The 12,841-nt window shown below is 38.6% G+C and overlaps 1 long non-coding RNA gene across 1 annotated transcript; it reads right to left on the bottom strand.

Moving 5' to 3' along the window:
• Window positions 1-1,244: 1,244 nt before the first annotated feature.
• LOC143121031 (uncharacterized) lies at window positions 1,245-2,374 on the bottom strand. The gene is made up of 3 exons (XR_012986369.1): window positions 2,330-2,374; window positions 1,846-2,048; window positions 1,245-1,355 (listed from the first exon to the last, which is right to left on the bottom strand). It is a non-coding gene; the product is annotated as an uncharacterized LOC143121031 (long non-coding RNA).
• Window positions 2,375-12,841: the final 10,467 nt, after the last annotated feature.

The raw sequence follows: 12,841 nt of genomic DNA, 5'->3' as shown, positions 1-12,841 counted from the left end.
ATACCTACCCCAAAAATTACACCTTAACAACACTATGTCAACGTTCTAACCTTAAGATGACTGCTTATTTCAGCAGAACACTCATCTTGATATTTTGGCCACCTTTATGGTTATTACAGTAATTTAGAAATTACTTACTTGATCACAATGGTTTTACCAATCTGCCCTGAACTTGTAATCTTAATAGTGATATAATACCAACACAAGATTAAGGGTTAAAATAAATACATTTAATAAGACATATTGATTTAATAATAAACATTTATGTGATGAGATCCTCAAGGGTTGATGGGTCATCAATCAGTTCTGCTCCTATAAAATAACAGAAATTACTTTTAGTTACTTTTAGAAATTATTTTGTTTTGCTTGCTCAAATAAGACTTCACTGCATTAGGAAGATTATACAGATAATTTGTCTAACAAGAGATTACGAAATGTGTAATATTAATAATGTTGTCTTCCAAGTGTAATCAAGCAATCATTTTATTAACTGGTGCCAATGTACAATCTATGGAGGCCTATTTCATAACATTCTCTTAATTATGTACAAATGATGTTAATGGCTTCAGGTCACTTATTTCCACACTTGTCGAATAGTTATTCATTTCGAGCATTAGATAAAAAGATGAGACAAAAAGGTAAAACAATTTAGGACTATGCACCAATGACTAAAAAACTTACAATGTCAGATATTTCAGACACTTCCTCAGATTCACTGCTGATGTCAGATGGAGGATGTGATGGGGAATGTGTCTGCCTCTCTAAATTGAGGAAAGAAATTCAAGTTAACTACTTACTATTTCACAACTGTGATGATAAAAGTCAGCAATACAGACATACAGGCAATTACAAATATTTTTTGATTGGTTGTTGAAATCTGTACCGTTTTCTGATCTCCTTTTTCTTCCTCCATTTCGGTCACCACTGTATTTTAGCCATGTTTTTATCTTTTCTTCTGCCTCCATTAAGGTGGCCCCTTGTTTTTTGGCAGCATCTGCGTGGGGAATTTGGGGGAATTGAATGGAGAGTGAAGGATAATATTTTACTCTTAAAATCAGTTTAAAAACCACTGATTTAGAACATGACGTGAAGTTTTGTTGTGTAGGGTAGATAATATACTGGATGTGTACAGCAGGCTACCAATCAGAATGTGTGTAGAATAAACATTGAATGAAATTGTAAAAGAGCTGTAGGCCTACCTATGATGACTTTTGCCAGGTGCAACACAGAAAAAGGACTTGCCCCCTGCCCATCCAGTTAAACTTTTTCGCTAAATCATTGCTGATTGTTTCACGCATGATCCTGTAGATTATATCTTTTGTTGTTGTCCCACCCAAACTCATGAGATGTTTTACCTATAAAATGAAATGGTTGTGCATACATGATTAAGCTTGTCAAAAGGTGGAACATAACTACAAGCACTACACAGTGCTATGGGCTACCATACAGTCCCATAACAGAAGAAAAGTGGCATAGCAAGAAAGCTCACAATTGGTGCCTCCAAAGCTTTACTACTAGGACAAGGCATTAGTGATTCTGTAGTAGAGTTGAGTTCAAGAGGTGATTTCAAGAAGTATTTAGGATAACTCAGACAGTTGAGTTTATTGAAAGAATTGAAATGAGAGCGAAGGAGGAAGATCAAACTATCGGTATCCAAGAAACGGATGAACCACTCACGTACAATCCTTTTAACACTATTTAAAACTATTTATTGTATTTATTTATGTATTCTTATTTATTCATGTATTTATTCAATGGCTTATTTATGGTATTTATTGATTATGACTATGATAACTACTAATAACTAGAGTATAGGTTTACTTACACAACATAAACAGAACTTACCAGAGAGCGCCGTGTTTCCTTGTCAGAAAGCCGGTCCTCCATTTTTTTTATATCATTAATATTTTGTAGCGGAAACTCAAAATCTGGAAAACTGCTGACTTCAGTGACACTCTCTCTTCTCAAAATTGCCTGAAGCAGAAGAGAATTTTGTCTGACTTGGCCTTTTATCTCCTCTAGCATCTGAAAGAGTCGGAGTTCTCTTTCTGAAACAGACAAAGTATATAACTTTATATAACATGTGTCTACTGTTTTGCATACTCAATTTGAAAATTATTACTTTCTGTTTTTATTTAGCATTTTACATGATGTCCCAAGTTCTTTTTTTTATTATCTAAATTGTGGTTGTAAATCAAAGCACATTAGATATTAAGGATAATTGTTAAGAAGTTGTTGAAGAGTTTCTAATCCCTTTTATAGACTAAAAAGGAAATTAATAAAAGCTCCAAGTAAACTATTATAAAATATTTGGAATAGTTCTATGTACCATCTTGTCTTAGATCTGGGACTGTCTCTGGTGTTGATGGTGGAAATGGAAATGGTGTTATGGCTGGCAAGGTCTGGCTTTTGGCTCCATTATTGCAGAATTTTTTTTTTGGTCTTTCCATTGTCTCTGCATATGAGAAACAGTGAGAAGAACAGTGAGAAACAGAATCAATACACGATATTCCAAAGTCTTGACCACTGTATGTTTTCTTTACATGTCATGTTTTCATCTGTGCTGTTTACCTGTGTGGAGCCTACTTGTTGAGGCCTGAACTGGAGGTCTTCCTGAGGCTGCAGATAGAGGGGCTGATGTAGACCTAAATCCAACATATTTCGATGATGGTCTGTTGGACACATTAAGTGTAATCAAATTTTTAAAGGTGCAGTGAACACTAGTAGCAAATAAGCCTAACAGGCTATAAAAGAAGAACAGAGAACAGAGGAAACATACACTCTTTTCCGCACACTGTCCTCGTCTGTCGACTCCAAACCATTGCCTTTGCAGAACTTCACGAGCTTCCTTCGGGCTTTTTCATAGGAATCTAAATATAGAAACAAACAACATTGTTAAGCCTATATCTGAACATTTGAAAATAACTGCTTATAGGCATAACTCACAAGGAGCATGTTTAATTTTGAGCAATAGATTTGAATAGTTATTTCTCTATATTTCTTAACATTGTGGAACTTCCTCAATAACTTACCATACTCAGCCACCCATTCAGTTATATATTCTTCCCATTCTTCATCAGGGGTTTCATTTTTTTCAACCGCTTTTCTACATTTAGTAGTATTATATGGGGGCCAAAAGGAAATTTTTTTATCGATGCTCAGCCAGTCACTTGGTATAACCTCTGTCTCATTTTTTTCTGTGAAAACAACAATTGAATACATCTACAGTATAAAACAAACAAACAAACAAACAAACATAGCTAGTGTTACAAACTATATACACTAATTGAAGCTCAATTAAGCAGTATGCGGTAAAGGATATGCCACAAACCCATCCTTATATTGTAAAGAATTGACTTTTGTAACAGTTTGAAGAGGGACAATAGTCAATGACTGCCCGGGTTGTTTCACAAAGGATATATTAAGACTTGATGAATCAATGGGGTAGGTAAAAAAAGATGATTTGTTTTGGAATTTAAGACAGACTAAATGTGATGCTTCTTTGTCTTTTAAAATATTTTTAACTTTATGAATGTCTCCATTGAACAGAATGTAGTTGTCTCCCTCTGATAAATTAATCAAAGTTCCACCATTAATATATTGCTTATATTGTGTAAATTGCGTCACATTGTATGGAAGAGGCCCATTCTTATGTTCCTGGTAAAAAACATCCTTGAAAAACTTTTTTTTCGCTCTGACACTTGCTTTTTCTGTCAATCTCCTGATGATCTGTTGAAGGGGCTGGGTAGGGGTCCTAATCATTTTTTTAATTGTGTAGAGGAAGTTCTCAAATGGGAAAGCTGAGAAATTATGCAGAGCACCAAACTGCCTTGCATCATTGGCAAGATGTGTCAGCCCATGTATGTTATACACAACATAATTACCATAAACAGATTGAAAATGCTCAACAAATGTGATCAGCAACTTTTCAGCAAAATCACAGTACTGGAGGCACAGTGAGGGGCAGCATAAAATTCTAATGGCTACATGCAGAAGCATAAAATTGTGGTATAGAACATTCGGCAGATGGTCTTTCAGTGCCACTGGACCAGTGTACAGGAGAAAAGTTCTGAACTCTGTCGCTTTCCACCTATCTACCTCAACAAGTGATCGCCCTTTCCGTGCAAACTCTCTGGGGAGTGTCCTTGCAAAGGACACAAGAGCTGCAGAAATTAGGCCTATCTTATGAGCACCTAAACGAGTAGGAAGCGGTCCCCTCATCCAAAACCCAATCAACTTTCTCATAACCCCAAGACAAACAAGGTGCATAAAATCTAATGGAAATTGGGAGACCATACCAATTCCAACCTCTGTCAACACACTGGTCCCTTTATGGTGAAACTCATCGTCTTTATTAATAAAAGACGCATCTGTCCGTAAAGGTGAATCGACTTCAGGAAAAGTCATGCGATTTTCGGCCCACGTTCCCTCCTTTGTGCATTTTTCACAGCCATGGTATGCATTGTGGGCTTTAATGTTTTTCACGAAAGCCCGTGCACTTGCATCACAAACAAAATTAGAAATTTGAATATCTACACATTTGCCAATAACATCCACACCCTCTAATTTAAGCTTTCCATATTCATTCACAAATGTTTCCAGGAACAGATTGACATTCGCTGGTTTTTTAGACCCAAGATATAATGCAATGACGAATGGTTGCTTTGTTTTGTCTTCCTCTACCAAGCCTAGAATGGGCCAGAACTGCTGATTGCTGCTTTTGAACAAAGGTAGTCCATCAATATTTACTTGTAAATGAATGGCCTTTGGGAGAGGGTCTATCTGGTGTAATATATGCCTAATGCTTTTCTCAACTCCAAAATAATTCATGGTGCCACCAGCAATCTGCTGGACCTCATAATTAGTTGGAGTGCCTAAAAGAGTGCGGGAATCCTTTGGGAGATAGGGATGATATTTTCTCAGGATGCCCAAGAGCCCATTTAGATGGCATTGTGGTACTTGGCTGTCTATTGCCCAACCTCTGAGCTCCTCCCCAAGACACTCTGCAGACTCAACAGATTCTTCATCACTTGTGTCAGTTTCTGTCAGAGCATATGACCAAAATTCATCAATAACGTTATCGTCAACAACATTAAACTCAATTTCAGACTCTGATTCATAGGACATGGGCCAATCAGATGCAGCATCTGACCACACATCATCAGAGGGGGCGTTTTCTGCCAGGCATACCGGTATATTTAAATCGTCGGCTGCGTCAGATTCAGCTTCAGCATTGACGTTAACCTCACTAAGGATATCGAAAGCCCTTCGCTTTGCCTGACGTTTAAGTGTTCTGTCTGAATAAATGTTGTTTGCAGACATAGTGTGTGTATCCCTGTAAGTATGCGGCCAAACAAATAACTAACATTTAACGTTACAGTTACAGCTGATATGCCTACGGAAGCTAATGCCCATTGTTTACCTAACGTAAAATAGCTAAGTTAACTGTTAGCAGGCTAAAGGTAGGTGCTAGCTCATCTACATTTAATTGCTGGCTTGCCTATAGCTTCTAATGATAAGATTACATTTACATCAGATTGCTAGCGTGAAGATAGTAAATTGGTTTTATGTATATATATATATATATGAAGAGTTCAGATGCAAAACCCTCTAAATCCGTCTGACTACTTTTCTTTTAAATGAGCATTTAAATGCAGGCTCCTATAGGTTTTTGCCTATAAATCGATATTTCAGACCAGGATGAGAGTGGTATTTAGTGGGTTTAGAAGTTAAATTATTTGATTAGGGTATAGTATGTGTGGAGAGCATCCCCTCACCATCTTTATCTCATTTTTGACATAGGTGGCATTTAGAGGCTTTTGCATCTGAACCCTTCATATGTATATATGTAAAAAAAAAAAAAAATTGAGCAGATTACCTTGGACTGGCTGGCTGGGCTAACGTAACAGCTAGAAGGCTAACGGTTGAAGATAACGGTAGATTCTATACGGCATTTCAGAATGTTCGTAAACAATAGGCTCCAAGATCCTTCCGGGTGGCAGAACGCAAGCGGCTTCCACTGACCTTACATAGTTAAAACATTGTTGTTGATCAAAGTTGAAACAATAACGAAAACGTGTTGTGTTTGGGGTTGTGCCGCCAGATATACAGCAAAAAGTGTAGGGTTTTTATCGATGTCCTTCAGAAAGAAAAAAAAATATCCAGCGGAACCTGTGGGTGAAGTTTAAAGCTAGTGGACGTCGTCAAAAGTAATGCTGCAGAGGAGATGGCAAGACTGCCTGGTGGCGGATAGCCACTTCTTACATCTGTATCCGATCCGAGCAACAAAAACCCGATCATAGACTTTTTATTTAGATAGCAGGGAAATACACCATCTAACAGATTGTAAGTCAAACAGCAACAGTCACTAAAATAACCACTCAATGGCAGGCTGAGGTTCATTTACACATTAGGCTATAGTAGGCTAGCCTAGGCTACTAGATAGATAGATAGATAGATAGATACTTTATTGATCCCTAGGGGAAATTCAGGGTCTCAGCAGCAGTGTTGGGCAAGTTACTTCAAAATCGTAATGTACTATGCATTACTTATTACTGTCATTTAAAAGTAATTTGTTACATTATAATATTACTGTCTCTGAATTGTAAGGCATTACACTACTATTGCATTACTTTTAAGTTACTTTCACCAAAATATCTAGAAATATGGATTTGCCATTCTAAATGCAGTTTATTACGCTCAATGCAGCTTGCTCTTCCAATGGAGGGAGATGTGGTATAGCATAATGACTGAGCTAGGCTTAAGGCAACAGTAGAATGCAATAGGCGCAGTGCTCATAATGCAATACAAGGGACAATCATAGTCAGAATGTTAAAAACTGACAAAAGGTCAAAGTCTGGTAAATTGTGATAGAAAAACTGTAACTTTAAGGCCTAAGCCTACTCATTAAAACCAATAGAGAGCCTACTATATTGTAAATCAAAGCTTAAAGGAACCGTATGTAAGATTGTGGCCAAAACGGGTACTACAATCACTTTCAAATTACTGTAGAGCGGTGTATCCCCTTCCCCTCCCCTCTGACTGGCAGAGTTGGCAACCGGATGACGAAACACTACTGACTTTGTGATTAGTAGATAGGTGGAGGGTGGCGCATTAGGCCAAAACACAACATGACAACATCAACATCAGTTGAGGGCTGCAACTTCACTTTTTAAATGAGAATATCCTGGCCAGACTACTGTTGTCAGTGATATAAGTATTTGAAATGAACATGATTTCTTAATGTCTATAGTGACATATCAGGGCAATTTTATGATTAATTGAAATACAATTTTTACATACGGTTCCTTTAATAAAGACATGTCAAGATGGTGGCCTGCTGGCCATTTCGGTGCCCTAAGTGAGTGGCTTTGAGTGAGTGACATTTAAATGATAACTCAAACACCTAAAGTAAAATAAAAGGCCTATTATTTACAGACCATTACTGTGTATTTTAAACATTAATTTCTGAAGAAATGCTGTTTTACTTATAAATGGTGCACTGTCACTTTAAGAGCATTGATCTTTACGTTGTCATAATGCCCTTTTGCCAGCTCTTGTTTACAAGCCTTATTTGTTTGAAATATGCACAATGTTAAGTTGTTTTAAGCAACCTTCATTGCTTTGGAAATGGAAGTATGCAATGACATGTTGCTTCACATTTCGTTTTGCGAATACAAGTGAATTATGAGCCTGGTATCCACCTAGCTATCTGAATGGAATGCGTTTCAGTCGACTCAGCATATCATGTGCTTCATGTAGCCTAAATGCTTGGAAAACGAATGATTGAAGACCCACCAATTCTAGTACTACGTGGTGATTGAGAGAACCCAAAAGGTATCAAACTTGCATGTAACATCGTGTTAGTGCATTTTGACATTGTAAACGTTATTGATGAAGAGTGAAACGCAGTTTGCAGTAAAGCTACTATTCATTGGTTACATTTGGGTGCCCCCTCTGTCCTTTGGTGCCCAACGCAAAGTGCGTGATGCGCGTGGTGGGAGCGGTGGCACTGCCAGGCTACACAATCTTTTTCTGCATTTCTATCCCTTTATTCTCTTCAATTTAAGTTCACAGCACAAAGCTGACATGCACAACAGCATAGTTTGTGTTTTATCAAGAATAAAAAAAGATTAGCGTGGCACTACTTTAGATGTTTACTTGTGCTATTTCGCGAGCTGAGAGATCTTTCGGTTTCGCACACAAAGTGCACTAACTATTATGTTCTTCATAGCCTTGTCTCTGCCCAGCAAACACACTAACGTGGCCATCACGTGGCCGCAACGTGATTTTCCAACCAATGTTTACGTTGCCGCCACGTTAATTTCCAACGTGGCGGCAACCGGAAAAGTGAAAGACGCCTTGATGTTGCCGCCACGTTATTTGACAACATTACCGCGACATATCGGCGACATGCAGGCAACCTTCCTGCAACTTAATGGCAACGTAACCGCAACTTTATAGCAACATTGAAACCCATGTTGGAGGTCGCCAGAATGTTGTCAGGATGTTAAAAAAAAAACAACTCTGGGCGGATCTGCAGATGCAGTCCTCATTTGCCCACTCACTTGGTTTAAGAAGAACAGAGCGACATTTCACATTTGATTACACCATTTATTTAAATTCATTTAATTTGGGAGTTCCTGCCGATGACTTGATGTGCTGCTGCTGCTGCTGCTGCTACTCCTCCTCCTCCCCTCCTCCTCCTACTGCTGCTGCTGCCGGGCCTGCAAGCAAAGAAGAAAACCTTTAGCTTTCAGGTAAGAGCTGCACTTTTTTTTGAATTTGTGCAGACTGTCCCGAAGTTTTACTTACGTTTTATTGTGCTGCATACTCCGGGTTCCGAGCAGTGGCAGCTTCTCCTTCCCCTTCAGGTTGCTGCCTCCAAATTTAGTAGTGTGGGCTACAGAAAACAACATTTCAATTAAGAGAGGCACAACATAGCCAACGTTTTCTGTCACCAACCATGAGAGAAAGGGTTCCACTTTCATCTCACACACACAGGCTAGCAGCTACTTGCTCGTGTCTTAGAACATGCCAAACTAACGTCTTCTCTGGGGAGTCCGTTAGCTGCTACTGCATATATCTCATATAAAATCATAGCACACCATCTACTAATTACACTCGTCATATTCAATAACATTCACATATCATATTAATATTAAAACACTAACATTACAGTACAGTAATGTACAGTAACAAAGCAGTACAGTAAACGTAAATCTCCGATTGGTTTTTTATATCATTCAATTAGCTCAAAGTTATCCTAGCATGCTACATGCTAGCCCCATTCTAATACAATTGTTGCTACGCGATGCTAATCACTCGCTAGCCTTAACAATCTTTGCTAGCAGATAAATTACTCACCGGCGTTCAAAAGAAGTGGATAAAGACGTGAAAACAATGAGGGAAGATTAAGGACAAAGTAGAAATAGTAAAACGACTTAAGATGTATTAAAAATGATTCACGATAGAAAGGTGTCAAGGAGTAAAAGGTTTTGATTCTAAGTCTATTCATTCAAGTGTAACGTTATCGAGTCCATTGAACTTAACGTTAAAATAAACGAATTCTGGTATCCAAGCAACACGCTTGTCAAAATAAAAGCATTTCCCATTGACTAGAAAATCGTATGTCCTTCTTCTGGACTTTTAATTATTTTGTTATTTATTACATTTATGTACCTATTTATTTAACATTGGCAACTAATTTTGGGTTTAGTAACCAATGCTTAGGTGGGTTACACCTTCACCCCTCTCCATCGACTTTGTTTGTGCATGCACATAAAAATGTCAAAGCAAAATAAGATTTAGGTGCATAGACAATTGACTCTTAACCTAATGTTACATCTAAAAGGCGAGGCTCGAATTAACAATGTTTGGTCTCCTCATTGCCAATGCACAGGCTGCAGAGGGCAGCATGGTGGTACTCCTCACATCTGGTGTAGAGTAGAGTTACAGGCATAAAAAAAAGATCAGTCAGAGACTTTGAAATGAGGAGACAGCACTCAAAAAATCCTCCATAGAAATGCATGGGGTTAGTTTGTAACGCCAATAAGGCTGTTGTCTACACATATCCCACCCCTTCCTCGCCAAAATGTCGACATGTGTATACATTGAGCCAATCATGTGGTGTGATGTGACTACATTGAGCCAATTATGTGCTGTGTTGTGCAGACATCGTGCCAATCATGTGTTGTGAACTCGCCACTGGAGCACACTGGTGTCGTGAAGCCTTGTGCACGCGTATTTCTGCCAAATAGGATGCCCGATGAGTACCCAAAAAGCGTTGCAATATGACTGCCGAGTGGAGGGACTTGCCTAAAAGGACTTTGGAGCAGTCAAACTCAGCTAGCTAGACACAATTGTTCTTGTATAGCTGTCTTTGCACACTTTTTCATTTCGCTTGATATTTTATTAAACTGTGAGTGTGTGAACAGAAAGTATTAAGACATTCTTACCTTTTTTTTCTTTTCCAGGGACCGAACTGAAGAGGGATCGATCCACCATTTTGGAGACAACCGGAGGCAACATTGATAACCCTGACTCAGTTGCGACAGCAGAACCAGCATCTCTACGGCTTAAGGACAACTTCAGCTTGATAGAAAACTTGCAACACTTTAATTGACATATGAACTGATGTTGGATTGGCACCACTTAGCCTACTTGCTGATCGAATAATTTGGTGAATACAATAATAATTGAATTATAATTAAGCTGGTGTTGTAATGTAGAATTATTTTCTCATGCTATGATTTCATACAACATTTGGGTTCTATGGAATTATTTGTTTTCTTATTGGACAGGAGACAGCTATTCCCAAAAGTGGGAATATCCCAGGTCAATAGAATAATCTGGTGTTTTAAGGTTAATTAGTCGGCGGCAGAATTAATGTATTGAATCAACACAGCATTTGTGATCGCAGGGTTGTTACCTTCGCCACTCGGCCTCAGAACCTCGAGGTTACAGCCAAACAAAACACCTGTGATTATATCATTACCCAACACTCCTACTCACACAATTTCAAATTGCTTAACCTCTTTTCAACCTTGGTAACTGAATACTAAAATTAAACTCAGGTTGATTGTTAGTTATCAGTCTTATCCTGTGGGTCATGTGCACTGCTGTTATTTTCTTATAACTTAAATTTGGACTATAAAGCATAGTTTGGATTGGATTCTGATTAGCAGTCAGTGGTTTAGCTACTCTCCACCTCAGCCTCTCCAAGGTCTTTATGCTCTCTCCTGGTTGACAATGCCTAACCTGCAACGTGGTTTGTTTGTACACATCACTTGAATTCATGAAACACATGAATTTTACTTCAAATGTTGATAGAAAGAATTGTCAGTGTGATTTATTAATGTGTTCCCTACATGCATTTAAAATAAACGATTCATCAATTCAGTATCTGAATATATTTGATTGCTATTTTTCAACTGGGTCAGAGTTTGTGGAAATTAGAAAATTGTAGTTCTGGATGGTCAACATTAATCTCAGTTTAGCATTATTTTTGTGGGGATGAGTCATCAGGTAGTAAATAAACAGTACAAACCAGTGGTCCATTTTTCTGGCTGGAAGATAGTTTGACTAAAGTTTAAAAAAAAAATAATATCTCTGATTATTATTGCATTTGATATAACCTCAGCTAACAATTGGTGTTGGGAAACGGCAACATTGCTAAATGACCATAGGGCCACGTTATGGCCACGTTGCTCAAGTCACCAAATGGCAACGTTACCAAATGACCATAGCGCCACGTTGCGGCCACGTTATTTAGACCACTAAATGGCAACGTTGCCAAATGACCATAGGGCCACGTTATGGCCACGTTGCTCAAGTCACCAAATGGCAACGTTACCAAATGACCAAAGCGCCACGTTGCGGCCACGTTATTTACACCACCAAATGGCAACGTTACCAAATTACCATAGGGCCACGTTAAGGCCACGTTGCTCAAGTCACCAAATGGCAACGTTACCAAATGACCATAGGGCCACGTTATGGCCACGTTATTTACACCACCAAACGGCAACATTACCAAATGACCTTAGCGCCACGTTGTGGCAACGTTGCTCAAGTCACCAAATGGCCACTTCATAGTGGCAACGTTGTGGCCACGTTGCAGGAAGGTTGCCAGAATGTTAGTTGGCCGTGACCAACTGGCAACTTATAGGCAACGTGGCTGTTTAGTTGTGTGTTAGCTGGGTGACAAGCTGAAAATAATGAGCGTAGGCTTATGTCATCCCGCAAATAGAGTCCGCCTGCGAGTCTGCTGCAGCCACAGTCATATTCAACCAGTATCAGGAGATAACGTTCTACTATTATATTTTGCGCGGATTTTTTCTCCTCTGTTGTTCTCGCGTGGTGTTTGCGAATATGTATCAAAACAAAACAAGCGCTTAATTTTGGGTTAAACTGCATTGTAACGCGCGTTACTGAAGTTTGTACCGAGTAAATATTACCCGATTTTTTTTTGTAATGCCTTACATTACCGCGTTACCGCAAACAGCAATATATTACAGTAATTACATTACTTTTGTAACGCATTACTCCCAACACTGCTCAGCAGCATACAACTATAACTATGCATTTAATTTAACGTTATTGCTATCTCCTTAGGGCCGTTTGCACAAAGCACCTTAAGTTTTGTCCCTTTAGTATCAACCACGGAGATCGTTTGCTAATTTGTGCTTGCTTTTCTGAGGATGCAGATGTTGGTCAATACGGGACTGTCCAAAAAATAGCAAGCTGTGTGCACATATTGTTGATAAAATCAGATAGTGAATGACGCATTACAAATCTGAGTAGCTAGGCCTATAACTAACTAATTAATTTTACGATGTTA

This window comes from Alosa pseudoharengus, unplaced genomic scaffold (assembly GCF_046254945.1).
Source record: "Alosa pseudoharengus isolate Yale_2024_CS ecotype anadromous, Long Island Sound unplaced genomic scaffold, YU_APseudo_1.1 YU_APseudo_1.1_scf_13, whole genome shotgun sequence".
NCBI lineage: Eukaryota > Metazoa > Chordata > Actinopteri > Clupeiformes > Clupeidae > Alosa > Alosa pseudoharengus.
This window is presented reverse-complemented; position numbering and strand designations above follow the sequence as displayed.